We start from the raw sequence: 12850 nt of genomic DNA, 5'->3' as shown, positions 1-12850 counted from the left end.
CATATTTACATACGAGAGGAAAAATGGTCCAATGGCGAGGGTGCTAGCTGGGACTGAGGAGACCTGGATTTAGTTCCTTGCTCTTTCTGTGTGACCTTGGTGGGGCTATGAGTATTAAATCATTACAAAATTATGAAGTGTTAGACACCACAATAAGACGGACCATAGATGTATTTAAAATATATGACTTAAAAGTGGGAGGACACTTCTGAAATTCTGACTCTCTCTCATCCACTATTTGTTACTTTTTTTTCTTATCTGCTTAATTTTGATAAGAATTTAAAAAGTCATTGATAATTGCAGTCAACAAGTCTAAAGGTAGTTAAGGGAGGTTTCAGAGTAGCAGCCGTGTTAGTCTGTATCCGCAAAAAGAAAAGGAGTACTTGTGGCACCTTAGAGACTAACAAATTTATTTGAGCATAAGCTTTCGTGAGCTACAGCCCACTTCATGAAAGCTTATGCTCAAATAAATTTGTTAGTCTCTAAGGTGCCACAAGTACTCCTTTTTTTTTTGATAGTTAAGGGAGATGGCTTAAAAATACTGAGACAAAATATGAGTGATAAATATATGCTTGCAGAAAAAACAAATCCTCCATTTGTTTTTAGATCTGGAAATACACATTCAACACACGGATCAGCAAGCCAGTCACTTGGTACATAATAAGTGAAACCCTGGGCCCATTAAAGCCAGTGGCAAAACTCCCATTACTTCAGGGGGTCATGACTTCACCAGATATAATGAGCTGTTCACTGCCTGTAATGTATATCTGTAACTCAAGATAATAAAATAAATAATACTTATTTCATCTTAGCAAATGCTTCTGTTTTCTTGTATTGAAATGTTTACCTACTATTGCAAAATACTTTAAAATATTCCCATGAGAAACTTAGAACAAAAGGCACCTATTAAATTTGCACCTCTGCAGTAAATATTTTAAATTACTTAAACTTTCTCAGTTTTCAGAGTTCAATGGTACAGCAGAATGAAAATATGAGAGGAGTGTGGGTGGCTTACTTTGCTTTTGGGATAGAAAACTGAACTCTCTAATGTGAAAAAATCCAATGAGTCCAATTTCACCTTTATTACCAATGTTCCTATACATTATCAGAACAGGTGGTTAATAATGTCTTTCATACATTTGTGTTTGAAAATTCACTCTTATGCTTTCAAATTTTTCTGTTTTATTACAATACAAGGAACTTAGGACTGAAAGTGTGGGAGGCATACTCAGTGTCACAAAGAATATCAAGTTATCGATCTGTAAACAGAAGTAAATCAAATATGGGATTCCCTTCTCATTAAAAAATAAGCAACTTTGCAAGAAATCTGGAAAAGTCCACAAAAGAAGCGGATTCAATATGTAGGTGTTAAACCAGCTACTGCACTGTATATATCTTCTGCTGTAGTTACATTCTCTGAACAACACAAATGTAAACATCTATCACAAGAGTACATATTTTTTTACTTTCTTTGCTGACTTTAAGCCCTGTGCCTACACAGACACAGAAATATTTTATAGTTGTGACAGCTAAAATTATTACCTTATCTCTGAAAAGAAAATTTTCCTTTTACACTCTACTCAGTGACATAGCATCTTAATATATTCTGGTTTGTGGAGGTTTTTCTTCTTTAGGATTTCTTGCAAGAGTCTCTGTATTTCATCAGAAGTCAGCCTAATAGCTGGACAAAAATCAATCTTTATTTTTCCAAAGAGAGTTATAAAATCTTTTTTAGAACTTGTCAAGGTTCCTTCTCCACTCTGAACTCTAGGGTACAAATGTGGGGACCTGCATGAAAACCTCCTAAGCTTATTTTTACCAGCTTAGGTTAAAACTTCCCCAAGGTACAAACTATTTTACCTTTTGCCCTTAGACGTTTGGTGGTGGCAGCAATAAAGTACAACAGATATATAACCAGGAAAGAGCCCGCTTGGAAACGTCTTTACCCCCAAAATCTTCCCAAACCCTACACCCCCTTTCCTGGGGAAGGTTTGATAAAAATCCTCACCAATTTGCATAGGTGAACACAGACCCAAACCCTTGGATCTTAAGAACAATGAAAAAGCAATCAGGTTTTTAAAAGAAGAATTTTAATAGAAGAAAAAGTAAAAGAATCTAAGTTCTAAGACTCCATTCTTGTTCTGTTCCCAGCAAAAGCATCACCCAGACAGAGAGAGCTTTTGTTTCTCCCCCCTCCAGCTTTTGAAAGTATATTCTCTCCTCATTGGTCATTTTGGTAGGGTGCCAACGAGGTTATCCTAGCTTCATAACCCTTTAGAGGTGAAAGGGTTTTTCCTCTGGCCAGGAGGGATTTCAAAGGTGTTTACCCTTCCCTTTATATTTATGACACAACTAAAGGGCTGAACTGGGTTAATCCCATACATTTTTTTGCAGTTCAACATCCACTGGGGGCGGATGTTAAATTACCCTGTCATTTAAATATGAATCAGCAGTGTTCTCAAGTGTCTAAATTCCCATCTATACTAAGCCTGGTTTCAGTGGTAATTTTGCCTCTGCACACAGCAAAAAAGAGTAAGAAGGAAAATTTTCTTGATAGACATGAGACAAGTTAGGCTAGGTAACATCTTTTATTGGACCAACTTTGGATATTGGAAGGTACAAGCTTTCAAGCTACACACAGCTTGTCATCTTGTTGTCTTCTTTCAGAGCTCTGTGTAGCTCAAAAGCTTGTATCTTCCATCAACAAATTTTGGTCTAATAAAAGATATTACCTCACCTACCTTGTCTCTCTCATATCCTGGGACCAAAACGGCTACAACAACACTGCAAAAAAAAAAAAATGAATGGATCATGACACTTAAGCACTATGAGCAATATCCAAACATCAATAAATTCAGATGCAGAGAGCCTGACCAACGTAGGAAAGCGGTAATAGTATATAGAACCTTTCACTTTGTGTCATAGGTTCAAATTCAGCCTGGGTCTGATTGAAACTGGCTACTACATGATAGATGTTCCGTGGCTTACGTGAAATTAATTTGGTGGTTTCCTGTTCTCACTAAATAAGCACTAAATAGGTTTTTTTAAGAAAGGTTTGCTTTTCAACAAAGTGGAAAATGAAAAATTGGGTCTTTTTGAGTTATTTGTTCATTGGGTTTCTTTTTTCCCAATATTCTCCCTTGCCCTCCCCCTCCCTGCTATTTTTCAGTGGCAAAAAGGGGGAAAGCAGGGGCAGGCTGAACAAAAGAAGAAGAAAAAGAAGAAGATGATGATGACGACGACAGGAGTGGGCAGGAAAAATGAAAAAAAAGAAAAAATTGGAAATGAAAAATTCAACTTTTTTTGGAAAAATTTTGAATAAATGAAAATTTATTCTTTCTAAACCTGTGGAATGAAAATGACTGAAAATTTTAATACAAATGTTTCTAATCAGCTCTCTTTGGTATCTTTCACAGATACTAAATTCACAAAACAAAAAGAGGTTGGAAGTTCAATTCTGATGTGCACACAAGCAGCTGCATGAACTCTGGACTACCCAGAAACCTCTCAGGACTGCACAACAGGACTAGAAATCTTGAAAAACAACTCTTTTTGCAATATTTCCAGTATCTATTGCTTCCAGTATGGCCAGAAATACCACAAAAAGCAGCCTCTCACATTCTTCTGCTCTTCATTTGGTTCCTAGCAAGAACATCAGCATGCAAAAATATACACAAATAATAAGAAATAATGAGAATGTGGAAAAACAATATCTACTTTTCCAAATCTCAAAACTGGCTCAGTTTGGTTTGGGTTTTGAATAAAGGTTAGAGGGGATTTTTCATTTTATATTGACTGGTTTACCCTTGTCTATTTATATTACAAAACCCAGGCTTAGTATGTTATTATTAACACTGCTTGGTATAGCCATGGAATAATTCACATTTCAGGACAAAGGTGAGTGCACTTTTTACTACATTTTTTACATAGAGGCCAATATTTTCAAATGTTGGTGGCTATCTTTAGGCGCCAAAATCCATATTTAGTCACCTAATTAAATGTGGCCTAGTTTTCCCAGCTGCTAAGCATCCACAACTCCTAATGAAGCCAAGGAACCCCATGACCATGTACTGGGACTGTCTTTTCATTATGTTTATGTACAGTGTCTAGCACAGGTGGGCCTCAATCCTTGTGGGGACAGATTCCAAGAGTGGAAAGATGGTCCAATGGTTAGGGAGCTGGGACTTGGGTTCAGTTCCCTGCTTGGTCACTTTCTGACTTTCTGACTGACCTTGGGCAAGGCCCTTGCTATCTCTGTACAGGCAGTCCTAGACTAGTTGTTCGACTTACAACAAACGGCACTTATGACATTTCTGAATTGATACCGTGATTCGACTTACAACAATTGGTTTAGACTTTATGACACTTGGTCCCACAATGGAGTGGATTGCGGTTCCGAGTTATGATGTTTCAACTTACAACACAATTTTCAGGAACCACTTATGTCATAAGTCTGAGGGCTGCCTGTACAGAGATAGCAAGGGCCTCGCCCAAGGTCACTTCAGTTCCTCCATGTATAAATTGGATATAATAGCACTGCCTTATCTCACAGGGTTTGTTGTCAGAATACATTATAGATTGTCAGCTGCTCAGATATTAATTTGGCCCTATATATACAAAGATAAGTGCTATCACATTAAATAAAGTGGGTTTAAAAAAAGAGAAGTCATATTTGATCTGAAGCAGCCATGAAATCTTCCATTGCTATTTGTACATCACTTATGAGTGATGAGCAAAATAAGCAAAAAGAAAAGGAGTACTTGTGGCACCTTAGAGACTAACCAATTTATTTGAGCATAAGCTTTCTCAAATAAATTGGTTAGTCTCTAAGGTGCCACAAGTACTCCTTTTCTTTTTGCGAATACAGACCAACATAGCTGCTACTCTGAAACCGGAGCAAAATAAGGAGAGTGTTTGCTTTTCCATACTCCTCCATTAAGTACCATACTTACAAGTCATTAATTTGTTTACCACCCATCTTGAACCAAGTAGTACTAGAAACTAGAGAAGACTTTCTCATGAGAATTGCTCTTGATTTGTCCATCCAAGAGTTTTATAAAAATATTAGCATCACTAGACTGCATCTTGGTAGAAGAGTTCAAAATCCTGCCTGTTTTTGGGGTGGGTGGAAGAGAAGGATGTCAGCAAATGTAGACATTAGTAGCTGGCTGACAAGTCCTCTCCTTGCTGTTTTCTGTTGTGTTTAGCTTTTCTGTAAATTTCCCATGTGCTCTTTTGGCTGCACCATGTGATATTTCTCTATTGCTATTTTCTACATTTGCAGCAAAACCTAGTATTTCATTGTAAACAAATAGCGTTAACACTTGTGATGCTTAATGTTTTGTCAGTTTGCTCAGCAGGTGTGAAGAAAATGCAGACACTTCCAAGCCTTTTTCAATGCTGCCAGTCTTCACTAAATCCTCTCCCAAGTGGATGCTCTTGTATGCTGTATTTAGCTCAGTTCTGGAAAAATTAAGAATTGAAACTCATCTGATACTAACACGCAGCCCCAGAGCGCTGAAAACATCTGATTCAACGAGGGCAGGTGAAAATGTAGCAGGATTTATCCTATTCCATAAGAAGCTCAAAGGCTTTAGACATATGAGAGAGACTAGATGGGTGGGGTAATATCTTTTATTGCGCCTAATTCTGTTGGTGAGAGAGACACGCTTTTGAGCTACACAGAGCTCTTCTTCAGGTCTAGGGCATATTTCACTGCTACAACTAGCTTGTTTACATCTCAGCAAGGTACAAAGCACATGCCTTACATTTTTTTGTTTTTTGTTATACATTTTGTTAAAGAAAGTACTCTTCTTTTCTTTTTAAAAAGTTTTGCTGTTTATGATCAGCTTATTAAACCAGTCTAATTTTTTTCTGAAAATTTGAAATTGATAAAAATTTGTGCCAAAAATGGCAAAATATTTTTGAAAAATGTGTTCCACTATTTTTCAACTAGCTCTTCCCACAGATCATTCTTATACAGAGAAAAACAAGTGCGGAGGGGCCCTAAATGTCTCAGATAAATTATTCATAACAAAAAATTCAGCCGATTCGAATGCTGTCTATGAATTATTCTCTTCAACAAATGTAGGTCACCGAAGGAAAAATCAATATCAAGCTGATGCACAATATCCACCATGCTGGCTGACACAGTTTCAGGAATTTAACACAAAGTAGTCAAACAAATAAGCCCGAGGCTATCTCTTCGTTTCCAAAAGTGAGTACTTGAGGTGTAGCAAGAGCCTTGAATATGTAGCAGCAATCTGCTATATCTTTTAGTTTGTCACTAACTAACCCAAAGCCATGTGCAGATTTGAAGCACTGCTTCGCCTCTTCTTCAGGTGAGCTATCAGAAGCCATTCACATATTCTTAGCATTTAGCCAACCATGAGAATGACCGATCTGCTTCCTTTACATTTTCAAGCATCGCTTTAAGCAATATTTTACTGCTATATGAAGCCATGAACACTTCTATAAGATTATCACTTGCATCTACTGTTGCTACAAGTCCATAAGGGAGTGTGGGAATGGTGCTTTCAAGACAATTAAGACTTCGGTCTGTCAAAGGAAGAGTTTATTGTCAAAAGGCCAGTCTTCCCCTATATTTATTATTAGTTTTATGGTAGCACCCAGACACTGCAATCAGGACCAGGACCAGTTGTCATAGGTGCTATACAAACTTATAAGGAGGTACAGTCCCTGTATCCAGGAAGCTTAGAAACTAATTTGACACAAAAGGCAACAAGCATTGAGAAGCTTTCTAGGGAAATGGGGAGAGTGCTTCTTTCACAGCCTGTTACCCTCTCACACATACCCTGTGGAACCTCCTTTACACGGTCTCTGTGAGGTTCGAGTTCCTCGGGTGGGAAGAGAGCAGAGGAAAGCTAGCTACATTCTGTCAGAATTTCCCCTTCCCCTTCAAAAAGCCAAAACCCACAGGGAAACCAAAGATTGTCTGCAATCAGTTACACTGCTCCCCCGGCAGTGGTTTGTAACCACTGGCCCCACCAGACTTCCGACTGAAGCTAATGAGAGCTTTGCTGAGTAAAGACCTCAGGATTCAGCCCAATGGTAGGGAGTGAAAGCACAAAATACCCCTTAGAAAAGCCTGAAGTACTAGCAGTGATACACACTCCACTGATCGGTAATCATTGAGGGTGACATTCACCTATGGGGAGGATGAGTACAAGGCCTAGGCACCACTTAAGCCCTCTTTGGAAGCCTATCTACTGAGGAGACTGCCAAGAAGATGCCAATTAGTCCAAATGTAGTAGTGGTTTTTGTGATGTCAACATCTGTCCTCCCGGAGCTTTCACACAAGGGCTACCTCACAGACATCAAATAGTAACTAATTTTGATCACTACCTGCTTATGCTTGAGACGAACTAGCAAGATAGAGGTGAAATGCTCTATAACTACATTCCCAATCCCTTGAGCCACCCATCCTCGTTGGGCCATATATTTCATTTTCACCTTAAGCACTAATCACATGCCCGTATGCTAGAAACCACTGTGTGATTGATTAATTCATGAATATTGAATAAAAATCAAACTATCGCACCACTATGAACATGGTGAAGCATTATGTTCCTGATCAGTTCAACCTAGACCATGAAAGGAGATTTCTACACGTACATCCCCCATGAACATGAGATCATTTTACTCATAACAGTCATAAACAAGCAGCCCACAACAACATTGTGTTTTCTTTCTCAAACATGGTAGCCCAACGATGTGAAATTTAAGAAACGTGGGTCCAAATTCATCTCTGGTGTAAGCGCCCTAAAGCCAGTTAAATGGGGTTAACAATTAAATGGTAGCTTACTAATATTTAGTCAGATTTTTCCCCTTTTCTAATAAAAAAGTGAAGCTCATTGATAATTTCTGCATTTAATCAAAATTAAGGCAGAGTTGTGAAGTGAAAATGCCTTACTTCCTTTCACTTTGAAATACACTGATGATATTGCCATGGCAATATACTAATGATATCACTGTGGCACTTTCCCTTAAAGGAGTAAAATTTGTCTTCAGATGTCTTTTCAATACTTCACACAAATTGTGCCCGTGGTGGTGGTTGTTTTTGTTTTTTTTAAGATAACCCTACATAATCCAGGGTGTCAATAGATAGCAAATGAAGCTACAGCTGCAACAAGCTGGCTAGGAAGCAGATAAAATAGTGTCACTAGTGAACTACACTGGAAAGTTACATATTTTCGAAACAAATTAATAATAAATAATAATAATGAAAGATTTTACATAACATTAATGTTTTGACAAGAGCAAGGAAATTCAAAGTTAAGACCAAGATTCCTCCTTGCAGTTGCAGCATGTTTAAAAAGTCATCTTGTCATGTGGAAACCATGTGGTGTGGGGTTGCAGGCTTTTGTTGCTTTGTATTAAAATCTCATCATGATTTTCAGACAGTATTGCTTTGTGAACTTTCTTGCTTTTTAAAAAATTAATACCAGCTGATAGAAAAAAACCTTCCATAAAATGAACAGTTCTTTCCCATGAAATTAGAATACCTTCATTAAGAAACAAAGACCAAATTCTGATATCAGTTAATCAAGCATAAATCTGGAGTAACTCTGACAATAGCAGGGGATGTGGGTGGATCAGCTAGGCCCTTGATCTTCACTGAGGCCTCTGGGTACTACTTTAATTGAAATAATAAATAATAGATTACCACTGGAAGCAAATTCGAAACGCAGGAGCCCACCATTGAGAATGTCCTTCCCACAACTCTCATGAGCTTCACGCTTGAAATACTTAGCTGAATGCAGGTGCAGCAGCATGTCAGAGAATGAAAAGTAGCTTCTCAGGTAACTTGGGTCTAGGTCATTTATGGTTTTATAGATGGTAGCCAGCATCTAGAATTTCAATTTCACAATGTTATGTGCTCTCTGATACTCCACAAGAGAGCAGCTGCATTCTGTACCAGCCAAAGCTTCTGAGGGGCTGTTTAAAGGATGCTCTAGTTGGAGAACTCTGCAGCAGTCTAGAAGTCTGGCAATGCCTGCATCTTTTAATACTCAAAAAGTAGATTTTTCCCCACACTGGTTAAGGATGGACAAGTGATTGCCGTGATAGTCATTAGCTAGTTGTATGTAGTGTTTTTTGTAGCCATGTTGGTCCCAGGATATTAGAGAAACTAGGTGGGTGAGGAAATATCTTTTGTTGAACCATCTTCTGTTGGTGAGAGACAGAAATGTTTTTAAGCTTGCACAAAGCTCTTCTTCAGGTCAGAATTGAGATTTGAAGTTTCTCCAAGAGAAACAATTAAAAAATTCCTCTGACAAATTTCATTCATAGCTTCCTGCTGCTGATCTTTTCCTTTGTATCCTTTTTCCAGGTAGTACAAAATTATTTTCAGACAGTCCTGGATATCCTTTTACATAACACTGTCAGGTTTAACCAGACCTTTTTACCCAATAAAATATGTTTTATGAAAACATTTATTATCCTTTATGAGCATACTGGAGTCAAGGATCAGAAAGCAATTTTCCTTCTTTCCTGTTCTCAAACCTTTAATGTTTTTTTGTAAGGTTAAGCAGCACCTTTTCAGATTCCCTATGCTTGATGTGTCATCCGTCGATGAGTCAATCCTGTTATGCTGGAACACTGCATGCAAGAACGGTCCATCTCTGCTGAAAAATTTGAAAGGGAATGCTTTATTGTTTTTAAAGGAGAGTTTGAAATATGTTCATCCTTTTCTCTCTAGGTGTCATGGCCATACCCAATGAGAAGAGGGGGGTTTCATACCCACACTTCTCTAACGTATCTACTTCCATCACTATCATGGTTAGCACTCTGTCAGCCTTCACCGTCCAAAGCTCTTCTTGACAAATGCTTCTGTATATGAGTGCAGGCCAACCAACCCAATGTGGAACAGCTAGAATTTCTTTGTACTCATAGAAATATCTGTTTTTACATGTCAATCTATAAAGTGAAAAAGCCTTGCTATAAAAGAAATTAAGGTGTTATTTTGCTGTCAAGAATTTACGCATGTACACAACATGACCATTTATGACAAACTGCAGACTGAAAACTTTATAAAGGCCAGGTCAACCTTTGCAGTAATGCCTAATGGATACATATCCATTGTCTCAATAAAAACAACTCCATCAACTAAATGATTAGGCTGCCCTGCTGCATTTTACTAAATTTTACTCCAAACAGTTGCTCTCTAGTCCACATAAAACCACATCTAATAATTAAAGTGTGGGTTTTGCCACTCTCACTCACACTGAGTAGTACTTTAGTCCGTGAACAATCCCATTCACTCAATGAGCCTGTTTGTGATGTAAGATATTAGCCACTGTGAGTAAGGGTGGAAGAATCTGATCAACTCAAATTAGTTTAAGCTTGTAAAATGTTTTGAAAACGAAACGTGACATTAGTGCTATTGGTGCTAATTATGTATCGTCAGACATGTACTATTTTGAAAAAAAACAAAAGAAAGGTCACAAATGAAAATGGGCACCCTGATTTTTAAAGGTATTTTGCCTTTGCGCCACTCAGTGTTGCAAGGACTATAGATGGCTAAAGTCTCATTTTCAAAAATGATTTAGGCACTTGGGGCCCAGATCCTCAAAGGCATTTATATGACTAACTCCCATTGAAATCATCAGGAGTTAGTCACCTAAATACCTATGAGGATCTGGGTCTAAGGAGCCCAAATCTCATTGGAAGTCAATGGAATTTAGATTCCCAAATCCAAGTCACTTTTAAAAATAGGATTTATTCATTTTAGTCTCTTCGACTCTATTTGGATTTTCAAAAATGCCTAGGTGCCTAAATCCCACAATGAGAATTATGCTTCTAGAAACTTTTGAAAATCCCATAGGTGCCTATCTGCATCTTTATGTGCCTAAATACTCGAAAATATCAGGGCCTAGGTTCATTAAAAGAATGGTAAAGCGGTATTAGGTGTTATTCCAGCATCAAGGTGTATGAAGGTCCCTTTTGGGGAGAAGCATTCCTCATCGTCTGAAGGCTCCTCATCATGGTTGTAGTGTAGGTAGCTATAAGACTGTGTTGCCTTTTGTTTTCTGCATATTGCACCTTTTAATTTCTAAGCCCTCTTCCTGTGTGCAGAGTTTCGGGACTATTTTTATTTTCTGATCTCAGTGCAGACTGTCAGAGCAGACACCACATGCACTCTCCCATGTACACTTTAGATTTTTGTTATTCTCTTAATCTAAAATAAAGGTAATTCTGACTGAATAAATCTTATTGGTGTAATTTGAAAGGGTGAACCGTAATGAGAGACAGTTGGGTTCAAGAAAGTTCAAACTGAATCAATGACATTCTAAGTTCCAGAAGATAAGTTTCATAGGCTGTTTTCTCTTTCTTCACCCCTCTGTTTCTGCACATAAGTTTTCTCATCTGAAAATTGGGGATAATGGTATTTACCCTCATTTGTCAAGTGTTTTCTAGTGCACGAAGAAGCAGCACTAACAGCCTATTGTTGTTATTGCGTGTAGAAAAATCTATAAGAACTTGACGACAGGATTGCATAACTGCAAAACACTCAGAGAAACTGAGCCCCAGCCAAGTCTCCATGAGCAAGCACATGGTGCAGGTCTTCTCTGAGAGCCTCCTTCTCTATGAAATGTTAAATTTCTACATACACCGCAACTGGGATACACCTCCAGGGAGAATTGCTCAGGACTCCATTCTGACTCAGGACTTCATGGTCTGCTTCTAGTGTCTATGCTATACTATTCAGTTTCTTATTATATGCCCAACACTGTGGTATCTGCGTGCCTTCTGGCAGTACATTAAGAAATCTGTATCTGTAATGCATGGTTCATTCACTCGCTCTCTTCCCCTTCCCAGATCAGCCATATTGGTTACTGCTGAATAGCATAAGCCATTCCCTTCCTTCAGTGGTGAAGCATGCTGTTTGCACCCCTCCAGCCTTTTGAAGCCCAAGGAGTGAGAGACTGAAACCAAGCCCAGCTAAGTCACATGGTACAGAAAAACAAACACCCAGCAAGAATGCTGGGTAGTCTTCAATGTTTGTTCTGAAGCACAAGGACATACTTATAATACAGATGTGTGGAAAGATAAGCATTTCTCTTTTAAGTCATAATTCTCTTGATTTTATTTTTCGGTCAGTAAATAACACTTGTTTGATGTTGATGTTTTCTGAGAACAGTGGGCAAGTGAATTTAAATTAGGAAGTAATGAACCTCAAGATATCAGTTCATACAAACATCTAGAAGTTTAGATTCATAACCAAATCTCATCTCGAGTCAGCAAAATCATGCTAGAAATCTCAGAACAAGTGAAATCTCACGAAAAGAAGCTTGTTTATGAGGTATCTGGCACATCAGCTTCCAGTGAGTCCTTTCCAATCAGCAAATACAAGTGAAAAGAACTTTACAGAGTCTCAGAGAAGTCTGGGCTTGAATTTGTTTCTGTTGCCCGTTGAATGGTAGTAGCATGGGAGCACAGGAGAGGGTTGCTATTTTATCTACTTTTTCACCCAACTTATGGTCAGTATATGGCAGCTATATTCAAAACCTTAACCAGCTTTTGTTTCGCTGCTTGCCTCCTAGATTTATGTTTAAACCATGGAACAGAATAGTAGAGATGGAGCTTTTTAAAAATGCAATTTCAGGCTTGTTTTTGAAAAATGATAAGTGTGCAATTGTGTGTATACACAATTACTGTGAATACACACACACAAAATGGGTAATTTCTTGTATAAATAGCCAATTCTCACCATTTTCATTGCACACAGTTATTGGGTCTGCATGTGCAATCATTGTACAAGTAATATCTTTAAAAAATCTGTCCTACGTTTCTAAATTCTGAACAGTGCTTGATTGACTGATAATTC

The sequence above is a fragment of the Eretmochelys imbricata genome, chromosome 6 (assembly GCF_965152235.1).
Source record: "Eretmochelys imbricata isolate rEreImb1 chromosome 6, rEreImb1.hap1, whole genome shotgun sequence".
NCBI classification, from domain to species: domain Eukaryota; kingdom Metazoa; phylum Chordata; order Testudines; family Cheloniidae; genus Eretmochelys; species Eretmochelys imbricata.
Note: the sequence above shows the minus strand (reverse complement) of the source record.